This window comes from Corvus cornix, chromosome 1, assembly GCF_000738735.6.
Source record: "Corvus cornix cornix isolate S_Up_H32 chromosome 1, ASM73873v5, whole genome shotgun sequence".
Classification (NCBI taxonomy): domain Eukaryota; kingdom Metazoa; phylum Chordata; class Aves; order Passeriformes; family Corvidae; genus Corvus; species Corvus cornix.
This window is the reverse complement of record NC_046332.1, coordinates 103,521,103-103,534,305: the sequence shown is the minus strand read 5'-3', so window position 1 is coordinate 103,534,305 and position 13,203 is coordinate 103,521,103. Positions and strand designations below refer to the sequence as shown.

Below are 13,203 nucleotides of genomic sequence, written 5' to 3'. Positions count from 1 at the left end.
AATGGGATATCACCTTTCTTCAAGTAATCAGATAGTTTTGCCTAAGTGATGCTACTGCAAGACCTTACAGAGTGAGTGTAAGTTCTTTCAGTCCCACAAAGACTAAACTATTTATCAGCATTTTTAAAATGTCATTGATAGCAGAGATATTATATTTATACAATGCTTTTGTAAAAATAAGAACTGAATAAAAAATAGAGCTGAGATTTAAAATAACAGTAAAACTGCAGAGAAACTGTTTTACCTCACATGCAGCAAGGGCCACATGCTCACCAGTGGGGGTTACCTCATTTCTTCCACTGTAGCAGTGCTGACTGTTGTGCTGGGGATTTGCTGTGAGCAGGCAGGCGCATAAGGGTTTTATCAAGCAACTGTGGGATCCTGCTTGAATGCCCAGAGGACACAGATATTGAAGATTCCAAAAGGTTCTTAAATCCCAGTTTCCCCAAACTGACTGCAAGAATTGCCTCCCCTATCTCAGAGGTCACAGCTCCATCTCCCCGTCGCAGGCTTTAGAGCTTGGCTGACCAAGCAGGCTTGGTATCACTCCTGCTGGCCTCAGCATTTTGATGTGTACCTACTCTCCAGGAGTCTGGAAGGTAAGAAATTCAGGAAAACAGTTTCATACAACTTCTCTTTTAATTCTTTCTAGGTGAAGGTGTCAAGAATTTGTCTTGCAATGAAAACTTCTGCAAATAGCATGGGGGAGGGGATTAGGTTTTCCGGTTTTCCTTTTTTTTTTTTTTTTTTAATCTTCCAGGTTATTTCCAAGGTAAATAATAAATCAATACTTCTCTTGAAACTGAAAATAGTTTTTCAGTCAGTTCTATTTTTAAATTCTTAGATGACTTTCAAAAATGTGGTTTATCTCCTTAGGGCAGTAATTTGCTTATGAAAACTACCTGAGCTTATGAAAACTACCTGAAATCAAGAGAATCCACCCAGCCAGCCACTTCTCTGACCCTGGCAAATTAATATACTAGAACACATGAAAGAAGAAAATATAGCAGAGCAATACTTTTTTTCCTCCTAGTTCTGTGCCTGCTAAACTACTTGAAGTAAAACATTTATTAATCTTTAAAAACATTGAATTTAATTACCCTGACTAATGTTAGCTTGTACCAAATGTTACAGATATGTTTCCTTCATAAAGTACAAAATGTTCTTCTAATTTTAAATTTGTGTAACTAAATTCCAGTCCTCTGAGCAATTTTCTACCTAATTTCAACTGTCAATTAGCACAAAAGCAGCTTCTCTGCAGTGATCCAGTCATCTAGTTCACTTGTCTTCACCCAAACAAATGTATGAAATGCGGTAGTTCAATGTTTCTTTTTGAAAGTCCATCAGAGTAAATTGTATGGGCTTCCACAAGATCACTACAGTTTTTATTGGAAACTCCACAAATCTTCTCTTGCACTAACAATCTGGGATCTAACTTGCTTTATGTTGCCAAGTGATCCAGATTTGCTGGGGAAGGGCTGAAGAATACAATACTTGTACTCTGATACGGTGTTGCAGGGTTGAGCTGTAGGCAACTTCAGCTCTCAGGCAAGATAACAGGTTGTAAAAGGTGAAAATTGATCATCATTGGTCCTGCATTGCCTCCAGCAGATCTCCAGGAAGCCAGACTGGCTGCTGCTTCTGCCACTAAGGATTCAGTGGTAAATACCAGTCCTGAAGGGGTACTTTTTGCAAAGACATCATCATTTAGAAATAGCAGTCCCCATTCTGACCCTTCCTATTCCTCTGTTGGCTGTGGCAAAATGAACCCAATCTCACAGGAATTCTCTTCTTCCCTCAAGTCCCCTTTGCACACAGGTGCAAATTAGGATGGACTGCAAAGCAAAAACAACAGCTCTTTCCTGACAGAAGGAGAACAAAATGGTTTCTACTGTTTAAGCTCTCGACCAAAAGAAAAAGCAAGCATACACACACACATACACCTATAACGCTTTCACATTATTGTTGTACAAATGTAAGAAAAAGAAAATTCAAAGCCCATTCAAACCCAGAAGTTACAAAGTACAGGGGGAAAAAGGGTAAAATATAAATTGGTTTTCACACCTAAGCACAAATACGTGAATCATTAAACTTTTTTGAAGCAGAGATGTAGGCACAGTGGAAGGGATGAAGATTGTTTCTGCTTTGTACAATCTTGGCCATATGGTATCAAGTCCAGCTGGGATTCTGAGGCTGTCCTATAGAGGGCCAACACATTTTCTCCTCAAGGAACATTAAAGTCCTTTTAATCCAGTCATGAGATATGGAATTCAAAATACTGATGAAGTCCCTGCTTCATTAAACTTATCTTTGATCCAGTCTGCATTATGATTATTCTATAACAACAAACCACAAAGCCAAAACAAAGTCAAATATTGTTGTTAGCTTATTCTCCATACTGAGAAGTGATCCCTACAACTCATTACAAAGAAAATCCACATTGCCAAGAAAAGTCTAAAATTCTTTATCCAGTATCTCCTAGGCACTTACATGTTTGCTAATGTACATCCATTAGCTTCTTTTTTTATTCAAGAATAAGCTTCTTTGCCTGCATAGTGAAGCAAAGTAATTTTATAGTATCTCTATCTTCCATTTCACATTTGTTCCTTGTGAATGGATTCAACGGACCATTCTTAACTGCAGCCTAAAATTGTTCATTATGGCTCACACACACACTCAAAGTAATACTAAGCTCTGGATAGGCACTAGTAAATTCAGACATATAAACAGCTTGAAAAAGTCACCGAAAAGGGAGGAAATTCCCTTCATCAAAAATGCATGGTAATCTGCCAAGAGCTATTATAGGTACAAATGAACACAACAGAAAATAAAAATGGTTATGAATGGCAGAAAATCCCAAGATTCAAACTTACTCATGTTAAATGCAAGACAGCCACAAAGAGAGAGGGAAAGCACTCCTTAGAATGGAGAGGAAGCACTTCATGTATGAATGAGGAATCTTAGTTCAAGGAGCAATCCCTCATAACATCCGTATGCTTTCAGGATGTTTCCATGAACATACAGAAGAACAAGGTACAGAGAATGATGCAGAGAAGAGCAACACCACTCAAGGCAGAAACAGCATCTGGACAAGAAAACAGTATATAGGCCAGAAGTCTTCAACCTGGAAGAACAAAATCAAAGAAGGATGAAATAAAGGTCTACAAAATCATAATTTGGAAACTAGGAGCATCAAATAAAATGTTCAGAGATCCAAGAAAAAGGAATTAGCTTTTTGAATGATATGTGGTTTAACTTCAGAACTCATTGTGTGTGGGTATTGTCTACAGGAAAGTTTACATAAATTAAAGAAAATTTTAGACACTTTTTCTGATTAAAAAAAAAATGTGCACAGAAGGTTACTAGGCATGAAAAGATACTGTCTCAAAAAATGCCTAAACCGTGGGTGTCTGGAAGTTCAGCAGACATACCCAGGGTTTTTTTTTTTTCTCTATTTTTCATTGGTTGCTGTTAAAGACAGAGTACTTGGCTAGGTGGACCTCATGTCTGAATCCCTGAAATTACTTCATGCACTTCATGCTTCAAAAAACTAAACGCTTAACTTCCTGCCTGTTGTTCAGACCTTATTTTCTCAGCTCTTATTTTCTACAAGTTTTATCATTGTATAGCTGTCAAAATACTGGATTAACATCATTTCCACATTATATTGATAAAAAATGCATAGTTGGTATTGTGTTTTATGAAAAGGAGGACCTGGTTGCAGGACTCAATAGCTAGCTTTTAAAATTTAAATCCACTGGGGGAGCAAGTAAGAGCCCAGGATTTCTAAAAATACACTTAGCTTTTTTGGTGGATTAGCAACTGAAGGATTTTCACATGAAGAGACAAACTTCAGGGACTAATTATCTAGTGTACAGGAAAGAGAGACGATGATAAGCACCAACTACAGCTAAGATAAGGGACAGGCAGCCAAGAGTCAGAAATGCTACACCATTACCACAGCCATGGCAAGGATTTTGGGGGCCATAAGCACATTGCCCCAGCACACAGCAAGAAACTGCATCCAAAAAAGGGCTTCACATCCCTCGCTCAGTGAGCAAGGCCAGTCAGATACATGGCAATGTCACAGAAAAACACTGCATAACAGCAAGCCAACTGCATGGGTATGATAACATGTAATTTGTGTGGTTTTGCAACACCCTGAGCAGCTCACTATTCAAGCAGTAGGTGACCAAAGTTGGGCTTGGAGGAAAAAATGTGATGGTACATACGGTTTTCATGTAGGAAAATGTCATACATCAGTCATACTTCATAAGACACTGGCAATGCTTTCACTGGCTGCTACTGAGGGTCCTTTCAAACTGGAGGATGAAGCCCCTGCCTAAAATGTAGTTTTGTAGAGCCACATCCTTACGCACAAAAGCACAGTGTTTCATCAGTACAATGTCTCTGGCAAGATACTGCCAAGAGACTGATGGAAAGTTTGATTGCAGCCTGATCAAATAACCAAGGGGGAAAATAATGTCAAATAAAACTTCTGAGCCTACACAGAGACCTGTTAGCTCATGACAGTCCAGTTCTCTTCTGGAAGCATTAGAGGGGGGAAAAAAGGATAAAAACTTTAACTAACTAGAAGAATCTTAAATAACAGGGCAGAATTAGAGAAAAGCACTCTGAAATCTAGCACTTACTAAAGTTAAAAGACTGAATAATAACAGCATAAATATGGAAAAATATTTAAAATTAAGAGCAAATTGGGCATTAAAAATATTCAATACAAGAGAAGAATGAAGATGATCCATCACTCTTTCCTGACCCAAAAGACAGCACAAAATTATTCTATCTTAAAATATTTAGATTCTCACTGTTACATCTTTGCTCTTTTTTGACATTTACATGGAAATATAAGTATATTTCAGTATGAAATGGTTAAATGACCACACTAACTTGCTTCCCGTTAGCATTTTTCACTGTTGCCATCAATCAGTTGCAGATGGTCCATTACCAGCTTCTGAGATGAAATGTAGTGTCTCAGTACTGCCAGGCACACACCATGCTATGGGATACTAATTAGACCTTAAAATGTACATTAGAAATGCCCAGCTTAATTTTCAGAGGAAACTATCAGTGTCTAATGCATGAAAGGACCCAGTCAGTAACTTCAGAGTTACATTTAGATGTAAGCATTTTCTGCCTCTACAGGAAGTTCCCTTTTATTTTGATAATTTTGCTAAGAGCCTTTTGCAAACTGCCTGAACCTTGCTGAGCTTTTACTTCCCATTAGCTGCCACAAGCTAGCCAAAATCTTTTTTCCCTCTGGTGAAAATGAGGTTGGAGAGTCACATTCACATTTTTCATCAAGGCCCTGAAGGTAAGCAAACATGCCGTAAGGGGACCCTGGGTTTCATCTCATGGCTTTTCCCAAACCTCCAGCATTCTTAGGCTGCCACCAGGCTGTGGAACCAGAGTAAGCCTTGCCTGACCTCCCTCGTGCCCTTCCTCATGTGTCAAATGGATGCTCCTGGCGCTGTGCTCAGGGACCCCTGGGGTGTGTGCATGCACAGCCACACACATCTCACACAGGCAGTGTAAGAGCCAACATCAACACACACCCAGCTTGCAATAAATATGTGGACAGTGTGTGGAACGGCCTTTGCAGACAGCAGGATAAGCTGAACACAACTGACAACCGGTTTATTCAACTATTACATTAACTAAATTTAAATTGGCCTACATTGTGATATGGATAACCTCAGAGAGAGTGAGCCAAAAAACATTTATGACACCTTGTTTTTAACCAACCCACCTGACCTCTCTCCCACTTTCTGTAAAAAATTCTTTTGTCCTCTAGTTTAGGCTTCAAAATATGGGCTTCATCACAACATGTTTCTTATTTTGCAAACGAAACACTGGAAACTGAAAGAAAAACCCAAGAAAGCTTTTAAAGAATTCAGAAGCATTCTGTAGTGCTGTCTTTATTCTTCGAGTGCCTACACTGAACAAAAATAATGTGCTTTAAATTACTGCATGAATGAAAGAAGTGTCTCCACTTACAAAAATAAATAGCAGCTGCAATACTCTTGGCTTTTAAGGTTGGGGAAATCAGAAGCTTTGGATTTCTAAAGAAATCAACTTCTCTGTTCCTTATTGGGCGCAATCATTCAAATTTATGCCCTCAGTACAGGGCCAATTTACAATGAGAGCTCACTGTAATTTATTACTACCATATGCCAAGCTGTTGAGTTGGGATACAATGTCCCAAACAAAGAGAAGTTGGTTATAGTATGACCATGCTCCTTTTCTCATAGGAATGTCCCATGACATGTAAGATGGCAGCAGGCCTTGTAAAACTACTGAATTAGTTTTGTCACCAAGAGACAATTCTTTGGAAGAGGAATTGCTGGCAGTCAGTTGAAGTGGCCATGAAGGTGCTTTGCATCATTGGGCTGGTCATTGTAGAGGGAGTATTAAGGAAACCCAGCCCCCAAAGACTAACAGGGTTTTTAATTGCTGCAGGCCATCAGCCTGCTCTGGGATAACAGTGACCCTGTCCTGGCCAGGTGTGACTTCACCAGATGAGCTGAGAGGGCTCTGGCCCCCTCCCTTACAGCACTGTTTAGGGAGCAGGATACAAAGGGTGTCATTGCCCATAGCTGCCACTCTTCCTCCCCACTGCAGCTGGCCTTGTCCTGTACATCCAGCTGCTGCCATTAACGCAATTTCAATTATTGCTACCAGTTGCTATTTAAGTCTAAAATCCAAGGGTGAAGTCTAGTGCAGGCAAGAATTGACAAACTTACAACCTACTGTAAGCAAATAATGAATCCCTGAACCAATTTTTCTACTTTGTGGGATGGGGGGGGGGGGGGGGGGGGGGGGTTGAGTTGTTTAACATACCAAAGTATCTATGTTCCCATTTCTTCCATAGGAAAGAATTTGAATAGCATGCCATGGAATAGGCAGGGAACTTGAGGTATGTCATGCAAGTTTATGCAGAGCTGACTTAAAAGAATAGAAGCAGATTTTCTATATATATGCATGCCAATTACACCATACGATTCCATTTTTATTTCCTCTTCTGTGTCACTCTCCCTTCAGTTTCCTGCTTATCATTTCACACAAGCACATATGGGGGACCACACCTTTCACTTGCACAAACCAAACAAAACAAAACAGCTATTTTTAAGATCCATCAGCAGCTATTCATTCAAAAGCTCTTCAGAGAACTCATCTGGGGTTGCTAGGTGACAAACTATGTATTCACCTATCTCCTTATTAGCAAAAGAATTTAGCAAGAAGATTAAAAGGTGTAACTGATTTAAGCACTGTCCATACAAACTGTGTCAAGCCTGCAGGAACTCAGGCTGTTGACCTGCTCATACTTCTGTGAAACTTTATCCTCTTCAGCTGCAGGGAAGTACAAGTGTCAATTAGACAGAAGCTCCACCACACTCCTGAAAATGTTTTTTTCATTATCCTGATTTGGAGTCTAAATATTTGGCTGTAAGTGACACTGCTTAAATGAGACATGTCAGTTTGTAACTTGCAGTTGCAATGCTTTTTCTTTTTTTTTCTTTTGTCAAATTGATTGTTGTTGCCAATACCCTGATCATGAAAACATGAATGAATGTGAATGACTTTAAGACTGGCAACTTGCAGGAAGGCAACAGCACTGTTTGTCATAGATCTCTATGTAAAACAGTCCTGTCATTGCTAGAGATACCTCTTAAAAGAGTGCACTGCTATACAACAGATCTTATTGGACATTCATCCACCTTAAACTTTGTGATAAGTGTCCAGCACATTCCACAGCCTCATGGTATCCACACAGCTTGGTGTTTAATGTCCTAAAATATCTTGATAGCTAGCAAATGGTCACAGATGTTTTACTAGGCTTTTGTGAGGTTTACTTCCAAGGCTGCAAGGTGCTACTACAAAAACACAGATGGTCTGAGGATGGCTAACTTAATAAGTAAAAAGGACAGGTGAAATAACGAGCACAGGGTAATGGAATTGTACAGTAGAACAGTCATCATTCATCCTAAACTCCCATTGCACTCAGTGCAGAGTGAAATCACACAGTGAACTCCTCAGCATTGAGTCTGTCACCTGAGCCTGTCACCTTTCCTTTTTCACAGTGAAATGTGCACCAAGGTGTTGTACAAGGTGCAGTGCTGCATTCATGCACCTTTCTTCTAGGTCTGTGTGGTGCTAAATCCTTACTGAAAAACCAAAGACCATGATGTGCAGTACATGGCTCTGTGTGCAGACAAACTGGGTACACTCATCACAGATATTTGTTGCTGGAATAAAAAGAGCTTGAGAAATGACAAGCCACATACTGCCTAAGCCATTGCTTTCCATGTAAGGGCCCTACAAAATTCACAGAAATTCAAGGACAGATTTGGTGTGTTTGTTCCAAATGATTGCAGGTCAGATGCTGTAGGTGCACCAGGCAGGAGGGGAGAAAGGGACAACAGCTGTTTTTGGTCTCTCTGGACTGCAAGTAATGGTTGCCTCAACTTTTGGTGTTAACTGGCATCTTAGGGGCAGTGGGAGGGGAAGGGATGTTGGCCTCCATCCCATTCACTAAGGAGGCATCACTGTATGAACACTGGCTTGTAATTAAGTGTGTGCTTCCATGCACCCGAGGGGTACATTTAGAAGCATTCTTCAAGTGTGGGTAGTGGAAAGTGACTCATCAGAAACAACATAAAAAATTAAAATCTGAATACTGGTCACCCTTTTCTCTCACCTCACTGCCTTCCTAAAAGTAGGTTTTTAAAACCTTGTATATATAGTTATTCTAAGGATCATGCTTAGTCCTTCCACCCACTCCATGTAGATATACTTGAGCTCTTTTACAAGCTCTTGTTTAATAAATATATGCATAAAATTATTCACCCTCTTCCCTGCTCTGTTCCTCTTATCTGCAGATTTCCGTGACAGCACTCCTTCATTTCTTTGTTAAAGTCACGTCATCCAGAATTCCAAATCATTGGTTGTTTGAGTCTTCTAAAATTAAACTGTGTTAAGTTAGGTTTGTCTTGGTTTGATTTGGTTTGCTTTTGTTTTCAGAAACCTCCCAGATTCCATGTCTCCTAATAGAGAATATTACTGGTCTCAGTCCACAGCCTGGCTGAATCAGAAAACTCAGCACAGAAAACCAAGCAAGCAAGATGTCAAAATTCTCAGCCTGACAGAAAAACAGCAGCACCAACCACTGATTTTCAGGTGCCACATCTTCCTGCTCACTGGCGTATTCTGATTAAAGTCTTTAAAGTATAAACCCAGAATGACTTCATTGACTCTGGCAGAATAACGTCAAATTTACACAGCTGAAATCAAGATGTCAGTCCAACTCTCATTTTGTAGAAGATAGCTTGATCTAGAGTTTTCCCTAGATAAAAGTAGAATTTATGAGCACAAAACTAAAAACCAAACATGAATAACCCTGGGAAGTAAAGCATTTTGGAGACTGTATCCGCTCTTGTTCGGTTCTATTACACAGCATAAGGGATGAATTTGTCCCTTTTTGTTGGCTGCAGTAACTCCTGGTGTTATTTTACATTGCTATATTTCTTTTTTTGTTTTCGTTCATGCCAACAAGACCATGAGTAGGCGTCATATAAGATAAATCTCACTAATTTTAAAAAAGAAAAGCTAGTGAACAGGAGGTGATAAATGCTGTGCTGCCTACTCAGGTTCTGTCACATAAGATGTCACTTCTTTATTTTAATTATATTTTCTGTCAACTCACAAAAGCCAGCGATTTCTACTGCATGTGATCCTACCTTTTGCTATGGAATGGTTCTGCACAGCCAATTGCAAAAAACATCTACTTGTTTGTGTCCCAGTTTTTTTCCATATTCATTTTATGGCTGCTTCCTGATGTTCTATAGAAACTGTCTCTTCAGGAAATGTTAAAATATAAATAACAGCTTGTTCATTGCAAAATGACTCAGACTGCACACAGAATTAATTCTTTTTTCAAGCATTAGTAAAATACATAGGGAGCATGAAAGATCATCTGCATTTTAGATAAAGTTTTGCTACTGCACGCTCACAGCTAGCTAGTTTTGATTAAAAATTCTGCTTGATTAAAAAATTGAAAGCTAAAGAGCTGTGGTATCTAGAATGTACTAACAGTAAATCCTTATCTGTTTGCATGGCAGGTAAGAATTCTTGTCGTCCTAGAAGCTGAATTAAATTCTGCTTCAAGCAACACCAGCTGTTTGATCGACTGCTGACATCAGCAGATGCTTTGAGCAGAAGGGCCACCTCTCACTGACCTGGGCCAAGTAATGCCTGCAGCTGAAACAGCAGCATGTGTACATGGACCACGGACACAGGGATGAAATCCCACATTTCACCAAAATAAAATTCACTTTGCAAATGGGAATATTTAAAAACAAAAATAAAAACAAAAATAAAAACCCACTTGTTAAACTAGATGAAACCAAAAACTGAGGAGCGTGAACCAAGACTCAAGTGTAAGGATTAAGTCCTGGAGGAGTTGTTAACAAAAGGTTCACACCAGATTTAGTGCTCCTGTGAATGAAGGAGGCGGAACAGTGGCTTTGACTAATTTTATTTGAAGTAACACATCTCAAGGATTATTTTCAGTAACAGAGTGAGAAGAAATGAAATAAATTGTTTATTATTATTAATAACATTATTATTATTCTAAACTGGAAATCAAAAGCAGGAATGAGAGAATGGATTTTAGGACAGAACCTAATCTAACCAAGAGTAGAAAAAGAAAGAATAGCACAGGAAGGTCAGATAGCTTAATCACACACTTGGGGTGCCATCAGATAGCTGAATTATGCTGCAGATAACTTCAGATCCAGCCTGGGGTAGTTCAGCTAAATCAAAACAGGTCAGATCATAGCCTAAATGCAAAACTACGTTTCTGAAGTAATCAGTGTTGTGATTTTTGTACTGTAACTGTCCAGCCAGATTGGTAGTATTTTGGGTCATATACCAACCTTGAACAAAGGAAGAACATAACTGCCTTTTCATTTGACCATTTATATTTCATTAATCACGGTATCCTTATTATGCAGAAAATTAGATTGAATTAGAGATTGAACATAAAATTCAATTACATGTCAAGTAGAAGTGTAGATTTCCTAATAGTTTATCCTTGTCAAATGAAACAACCAGCAATTCAATGATCTCTTCTTTGTGATGGCCCTTCTAGGGACTCTTCACTCAAGGATAAATGAAGTTCTCCACCCTTTAAGTGCCTGGAGCACTTCTCTGTAGAAATGCTGATCAATTCAAACTCCAGCTCTGCATCACGAGGAAGCTTAGGGTCTTCATAACCTGACTTGGTTTCCTGGATCCATTTCTACTGCTAGATCCAGCAGAGCACTATTTGTACACTTGCATAGACAAGTATAACTTAGGCAAAAATTGCTAAGAAACCTCAGCATTTTTGGTTTTTGACACGTCAAGCCTCTGTATGGCAGGGTGGGGGTGGGGGGGGGGGGGGGGGGAGCATCTGCTTTACCTGACAATAAAGCCAGTCCTTTCTCCTTCCTTTAGGGAAAAAAAATGTAATGGAATACCACTTACCTCACAGGATTCTTTAATTAATGTTTGATTAAATTTAGAACAGACATTTTTATGTCCTTCTTTACATTTTCACATTTTGAATTCATCAATATATCACCCCTGTTATCTATGTGAAATCCATATTTGTTTACAGTATAGCCTTAGGCAATATTTTTCACAAATCATTTGAATTTCCCTGAAGAAAACTTCCTTTCATTATGGATTTATGCAAAGTTTTTTATAAGTATAAATAAATATTCCTGGCCTGTAAGTTCTCCATTTGTGTGAGACAAACATTAGGTCTATGCATAACTGTGAGCTGTTTTGAAGATATACCTCCTCACCAGAGGGGATCCGGTTTCTTTGTCCCCCAAGAGTCTTGCATTTGGGAGCATACAGAGCCCTTATTTTCCCCATCTCTATTTGGATTTGTAGCCCTCTTTGGCTCACTGTGTGGCAAGCAGGGCCTTGCTGGGGGAATTTTCCTGACTTTACACTCAGGAGTCTTGGGCTCGCAGTTCTCCTCTACAGTGAACACGATGGTGATGGGTTAACAGTTAGAGATTATGATCTTGAAGGTCTTTTCCCACCCTAATGGATTCTATGATTCTATTATTCTTCACTATAAATGGCCTTCATGCAGTTCACAGTGCCACAATAATTCTGCATTCCCTGTGTATCACAGGGAATACTCTGTATGCACATCTTATCCAACACACAACCCCCCACTCCTTCTGGTTCTCTGTAGGGGTTCCTCCTGAAGCAATACCATGGATGACAGGTTTGCTATCAGAGAGCTTTGAGTACCCTTCATCACTTTAAGAGGTTTATACACACTTTAACTGTACATAACTCTCATCTGCAGTAAGTGCTCATTGAATGAACATGTCAGCGTTGCCTGCAATGTGAATATAATATTTATTTTGAGATCTGTAGAAGCTTCAGGAAGTCACTGTGAAGTTGAATTGTATTTACTTTTATGGGCTAGGATACTAGCAAAATGCTTGGAATGATCCAAGGGTTCCATGGTGTGAGAGATAGGACTCAGTTGTGAAAGTCCCCTCTCCCTGCAGGGAAGGTCTGATGGGGCATTACTGGCTCAACTGCGCTGATGTGAGAGGCAGCTGAGGAGGTGCCATAAACCATCGGGGACCCCTGAAGCACCCCCAGACCCATTCCTGAAGCCTGCCATCAGAGGACTGCACGTGATCCAAAGGTGGTGCAGCAGATCCCAGGTCTGTTGCAAGAGACAGTGTAAAACTTCCCCCACACACAGGGGAAGTATCTGGGTGTTCCCACCCAGCCTGAGTGTATTTTAACCCATCAGACTGTGTTTTGGGGGCTTCTTTCCTGACCCCTGATGGATCAAGACAGATCAAGAACATCACTTCAACTAGCAGCAACAATCAAGTCTCATCACAGATCCATGGGTGGTGACTATGTATCTTTCTACTCTTATCCTTTCTCTTTCTTTTTTTTCCTTATACATTTTCTCAAGTAATACTTCTATGATTTCATATTGATATATTACTATAGATAATAATAACCAAAATGGCTACATTTTCCATTGCAACCAAATTGTTCTAAAATAAACCCAACACAAATATATATATTTACAAGCACCAATCATTAGGTGTTGTTTCACTCTAATCTGCCCCAAAGGATCCATTGCCAAGAACC

General features: G+C 39.5%; 1 long non-coding RNA gene across 5 annotated transcripts in view; it reads left to right on the top strand.

Annotated features, from left to right (window-relative positions):
* The window catches only part of LOC109143969, a 69,819-nt gene extending 58,389 nt beyond the window's left edge, over window positions 1-11,430 (top strand). For 2 of the 5 annotated variants that reach the window (XR_002044434.3, XR_002044432.3), the window contains exons 6-8: window positions 3,004-3,159; window positions 9,040-9,195; window positions 10,137-11,430. This is a non-coding gene — a long non-coding RNA (uncharacterized LOC109143969). Of the gene's footprint in view, window positions 1-481; window positions 600-3,003; window positions 3,160-9,039; window positions 9,196-10,136 lie in introns of all 5 variants that reach the window. The other 3 variants (XR_002044436.3, XR_002044433.3, XR_002044437.3) reach the window with 3 other exon arrangements.
* The last annotated feature ends 1,773 nt before the right edge of the window (window positions 11,431-13,203 follow it).